The following is a 6,240-nucleotide window of genomic DNA, read 5'->3' as shown; positions in this document are numbered from 1 at the left end:
CAAGTGACCATCAAGCAGGCACAGCTGATCACTGAATTCCGATTGGAGGACGCTGCGCACCAATCCCAGGATCTGACTACAGGTGACGGTCTTCTCTCTGTGCCCGGTCCCAGGGGTTGTGCACCCCGTCACATCTGGCAGTTCCACCCGAAGGTGGTGCAGGACCAACAGAAGAGGAAGGCCCGGGTTGGGACCCAGATGTGCTGAATCCTGGTGCCATGGCCAGATGAGGCAGGGCAGGCAGATTCACTGGGATCTGCCTTCCCAGACATGCTATGGTGTTCAGGTTTTAAAAAATATGTTGGTTAGTCATGAACAACACATTTCAAGATTAGTTATAACAGCACGCATGGGTGTTCCAGTTGACCCCATAAAAAAGTTTTGAAACAGTTGCATAGCAAACAGAACACATGCGTATATGGAACCACAGTAGGCATTATAACGGCATGCAAGTTACATTGATAGCAGCAAGTCACCAATTATAATATTTGAACAAGGTTCATTAATATTCCAGCAATTCAATATTTGTAGACCAATAAAACACAAGTCCCAACAGTAGGTTTGGAGTAATACATACCCATTATTTATGTGTATACATTATGGATGCAGATAGGGGTGGGGGAGAGAGAGAGAGATGGCAATTAACAACTCTATAGGCTTCTATTTTTCACAAGTATACTGATCAGTACTCTACTCATTACTCTCCAGGTCTGACCTCACTTTACATGTACCTATGGCCTGGGGTTGGACAATGGAAGTGTTGTACACAGAGTATATTAGTAATGCCTTCTTATGGCTGCTACAAACATTTCCTTACCTGGCAGACTTGTGGCAGAAATATCTGTTAACAATACCCTGACTTTTTCTACACATATTCACATATTCAGGATTACATATGTGACACCAAATGGGGTGTGCTGCATTCATGCTGTGTGGGTGTGCTACTGACAATAGTCTGCCGGGATTTCTATCTGTCACCCTGTTTATTGGCAGTGGTGACCACTAGCTGTGACAGCATGATAGCTGAGGGACATGTATCGGAAAAAAGTGCTTGGTGTATGTACTTAACTTGCTGTCATTTGCAGCCTTGGGATTGGACAGTGAAAGTGTTGTACACAGTACATTAGCAAAGCCTTTCTACAGATACTACAAACATTTCCCTATCTGGCAGATCTGTGGAAGAAATTTCTAACAGTACCTGACAATTTCTACACATATTCACATATTCTTGTGTGATAATATGCATTCAGCTTATTACCACTGCCAGGAAATGAACCGTGTCTATTTCTGCTAAAAAGGCACACCACACTTGTGTTTCAGCACAACAAGCTATTGAGGGATTGCTAACAACTCCTTCAGTTTTTACTCCCTACTAATCTCTGGTTTGCACAATCTGACTTTATAGTCCAGACATTCACGCATGGCAGATAGTTCTTGTACTGTTTATTTGTACTTTGACATAAAGCAATCGTTAACACAAAGCACTTCTGCAAGGGGATAAAATATTAGATTTTACAGCTTACTATTCAGGGTTCAGATCTTTGCGCATGGCACATTTCATATAGTAGTTCACCTGTTTTACAGCTCCACAATCTTTGCAAGATGAGCTCACTTCATTCTTGCTGTCAAAGCCATGGTTGCTGTGCAGAATCTGTACACATTTATATTCCTACCACAACATAAAGTAAACAAACTTTAAATACAAAAAAAACAAACTAAAAACAAATCAAGACAGCTTCCTGTAGAATCCAAAACCAATTTAATGTTAGTGGTTTCGTACAAGCTCAATGCTTGAACTTCTTCAGAAAAGAAATAACCCAAGATTCAATACTTATATGCAATTATGAATTAAACCATTAACATATTAATTGTCAACTATTTAAAGAAGCATTGCATTATTTTATGGATACATTAAAAACCTTGTGTATTCAATAGCCCTTTTCCTAAAAATCATTTACAAAGGTAATTTAAATACATATAATATAGTGTTATAAATCCGTATAAAAATACAAAATTATATACATTTTTATGATACAAAAACATTAAATATTATACAAAAAACATTAAACCAACCATTCAATATTCACACCAAGTTCCACACTATTCAAGAAACATATTATACATTTTAAATTTTAAAATTTAAAATTTAAATTTTATAAGTCTTCACCTATCCAAGGCTTTCAGTTTAAGAATACATTTAATTGAGCTATATTCATTAAGACCTGGAAACATATATGCATTAGTCTTAATTTGCCATATTAGCTCTTTCTCTTCCAGTTTTAACTGCCAAGGTCCTCCTCTAATGTCTTTACTCACACAATCAACAATAGCATACTTAAATTTATGAAGTGGGTATTCCAAAATGTGTCTTGTCAGTGCATTAGTAGTGGTCCCCTTACTGATATGGTACTGGGTTTTGTAAGTCCTTTGTTTAAGTGCCCTTTCTGTTTTGTCTATATAGTAACTTGGGCACAGTTGATTTGTACATCCAAAAAGTTAATAGAATCATAATCAAGCTGAAAAGTAAACTTCAAAAATTGTATTACTTCTGAAACTGCTGCAACAAAAGCAATCCATGCATCTTTTGTCCCTTTCCAATATTATGCCATTTTGGCATAGAAAGTGCTGTACGGCACTTTCTGAGTGCAGGAGGTATGTTTAGTGTCTGTGCACTACTCGGACATGCCCCCTGCACTTGTTCACAGTGTCCGTATAGGAAGTACAGCAACACACCTTCATGTGTAGTCAAGGTGCACTGCAGTTCTAAACGGGCACGAACCACTCCGTGCAAGAATAGTCTTATTCTTGAAAGGAGTTTGTTGAATCTGGGGGAGAGTGTAAGATAAAGAAGTTCCCCTGCTATTCCTCTTCTTTTAACCCTTAATAGTATTTATCCTTAATTCTTAGAGTATAAATATCGCTAGGATCACTGGAAAGTTATCCATATAATAGGGAAAAATAAAACTTCTTGTACTTAAGAGAACAACGTCTAACAGTCTCATGCATTCAATAAAATACTTCTATCATTTTATCAGAGTTTGAGAAGTTACATTAATAAAAATATACCTTCGGACTGAGATGGCATGAACTGTATAGAGCATGTAAAGAGGAGCATACCATGGTGATGGTTACAAGATCCACATACCCCCAGAAGTGCACATGTAGCATACCCATGACTATCTGCATCCACATATTCAAAGTTACACTGTTATAAGAACTACTGAAAGGCTTAATAACAGCCAAAGTTACTTCTGGTTTATTCCATTTACTGGAGAGAAAACTGGTGTATTGTACAGGGAGAAGGTGGAAAGAGCAAGCAGAGCGGCACAAAGAATAACAAGAGGAGGGAAGGAGTGAAATGAAGGTGGGGAAGCAAGAGTAGCTTTCTTGTTTTGTGGGACATATGTCTATTTGTGTTGTTCTTTATGATGGGTGGTGGAGAAAGGAAATAAGGGGAAAGTGTGGGCAGGAAAGAGGCCACAGTGATGGCAGCATGGGTAGACAAGGAAAGAGCACAAGCAAAGACCAGTTGGGCAGTGCTGACAAAATAGTGTGGGCACAAAGGATAGACAGAGATAGACTGCAGAACAACTGTAGAAATGAAGGTTGGGACAACAATCTTGTGAGGTAAGTGAAATTAAAGAAAGAGAAACACTGTGATGTCAGATAGAGGTGGGTGATGGTATCCTTTCATACAGTCAGGGCTATATCCAGCTACAGATCAGTCCCCTCCTTGACTGCCCTACCAAGTAGGTCCAGTGTCTCTTGGCACACTGGGCAGGGATGTCTGGAAGTGATGTGACTCTACCATTTGCACAAGGATGTTCATAGGGCAGCCAATTTAAATATGAAGTCAATCATCCACTGCCACAGTCACCACTTTCTCCAAATCCTGACAGGTAAAATTAAAGGATTCCCCAGAGGATACAAAAAACATCCTGGCAACAAACCACTAATGGCCACAGTGGAACTCTCTAGATGAACTAACACAGGATAAACTTCCTCACCCTGCAGAATGGCAAGTCAGGATGCAGATGAAGACCAATCACGGGATAGTACAGCAGGCCCACACCAAGGTGACTTGCCACACACTGGCCACAGTTGTGGCCAGCAATGAATAAATAACAACATAGGCTTAAAATGGCTTGCAAGAGCAGCTGCACTAGTACTTACCAATCATCAAAAGTTGATGGCTATGCCTGTATATTAGCTGACACAAACTCTGCAGTCTAAACCTGCTAGACAACTTAAACTGCAACCCATCCATATCTGTGCCAAGTGTGTATGACCATCATGTGTAAACCATAGAGAAATCATTCTATGTTGCACAAGTTATAAACAAAGGTGTGGTATCTAAATCCAAGGAAGTTATTGTTCCACTGCACTCAACATTTATCATACCTATCGAGTACAATGCCCCTTTTGGTATGTGCCTCACCAGGCAAACAACTGGAATGCCCACAGAGGTTCCTCACTAAAATAATGTAGGGCATAAGTAGCATGTCCTGTGCAGACCAGCTCAAGGCCCAATCCCTGTAGTCTGCCTCCTACAAGCTGTTAAGGTGAGATCTATACCTGACATACAGGGCATTGTCAGACCCCACTCTCATGGACCAAAAAATACCTGATCTGATGAAGTTCCATGTTAATGTGTACTTTTGGGGACAAAAGTGCTTATGGTGGCGTAACTCATTCCCTCCAGTACAGCTCTTTCAATTGTGTACCTTTAACTCCTAGTGGGTGTGGCTTGAGCCTTTAAAAAGTAAAGTTATCACCTTACAATTCTAACAAATACTCATTGACATATGTCAAATATCAATACAATTGTGTTTGCCATCATGTATGCTTCAAGATAAAATATTCTGATACCTTGTACAGGGCATGGTTTTGGAATTATTAATGCAAATATGAACAAGCAATATTTGACGCCTAGAGGAGCAGTAGGAGGTAACTGCAGATGCACCTGAAGGCATCACTCGGATGTAATGAGTTAATCCTCACTTGGTGGAGTTTTTGTTTGCTTTCCGTATGATTTGGATTATCTGCAATAAATATTTTTGGAGAGGAATCCGTTTGCTGAGCATTTTCTTGGATTTTGTGGTTTTTGGACTTTTTTTGTTTCATTTCATGACCCAGGAAAAGCCTTCTTCTTATGCAGTGGACCCTCACAAGAGGTCCCCAGCAGGTGGTCCTTATGGTCTGTGTATATTAACTGCAGAAATATTTTTGAGACTTTGGTGCAGTACCTGGGGCACCTGACACACTCGGTGCCCTCAGAAGCCATGGCTGCATCACGTCACAGTCCAGCAGAATATTGCAGCACATTTACATTGGCTCATATTTTAGGCATCGAGTTTTGTAAAACAATGAGCACCAAGGTACCACTATACTGTGTGATGCCAGCATATGTTGGCTTATAAATTGATGACAACATATGTTGGCTCATAAATAAATGCACAGTGTACTGGGTGGTGTTTGGGTGTACATGCCATAGTATTATACGGGTCTATATTATATAACCAAAGTTTTATAACTTTGAATACCATATGATCGACACCATATGGTCAAAGTTATAAAATTTCAAATATGAATAAAAAAATATATAAAAAAAAAGTTACCTGACCTGCACCCCCCACAACTCCCGCTCTTTAAATATACCAACTCTGAGATCACACTACAGTGCAGTAAAGGGAAATCTTCCATTTACCGCATTATAGTGCTGTCTCGGAGCTGGTATATTTAAAGACTGGGGGGTGTGGGGGCCCCATCCCTCCATGTGGGGGATGTAGCAGGGCTTGCCACACTGACTACAACCCTTAGTTTTGTGTTTCCTCTTTTTATTTTTTTTTATATATTCAAAGTTTTATAACTTCGACCATATGGTATCGATCATATGGTATTCGAAGTTATAAAACTTCGATTATATAATATAGACCCATATTATACTTGTGGGTACCATGCACAGCCTATTTCGCTCTCCAATATTGCTCTTTAGTTATTGGAAAGGAGAGTTCAATATATCCACATGCTGTCTGGGTCAGTAATTTACCCATGCATGTGCAATGTCCTTTTTGATCACTTGTGCAAGTGCACAATCACAGACAAGTATCATAGTGTAGCCTTGGGTCAACTGTGCTTTGCATCAAAAGCATGACTCAGAGACTGGCTCATCAGCATAACTATAACACTGTCAGCCTTGAAAGTGAGCTTTAAATACAGATGCTGCCATTAGAATACTCA

Source organism: Protopterus annectens, chromosome 2.part1 (genome assembly GCF_019279795.1).
Source record: "Protopterus annectens isolate FY-2018-M chromosome 2.part1, PAN1.0, whole genome shotgun sequence".
Taxonomy (NCBI): domain Eukaryota; kingdom Metazoa; phylum Chordata; order Ceratodontiformes; family Protopteridae; genus Protopterus; species Protopterus annectens.
This window is presented reverse-complemented; position numbering follows the sequence as displayed.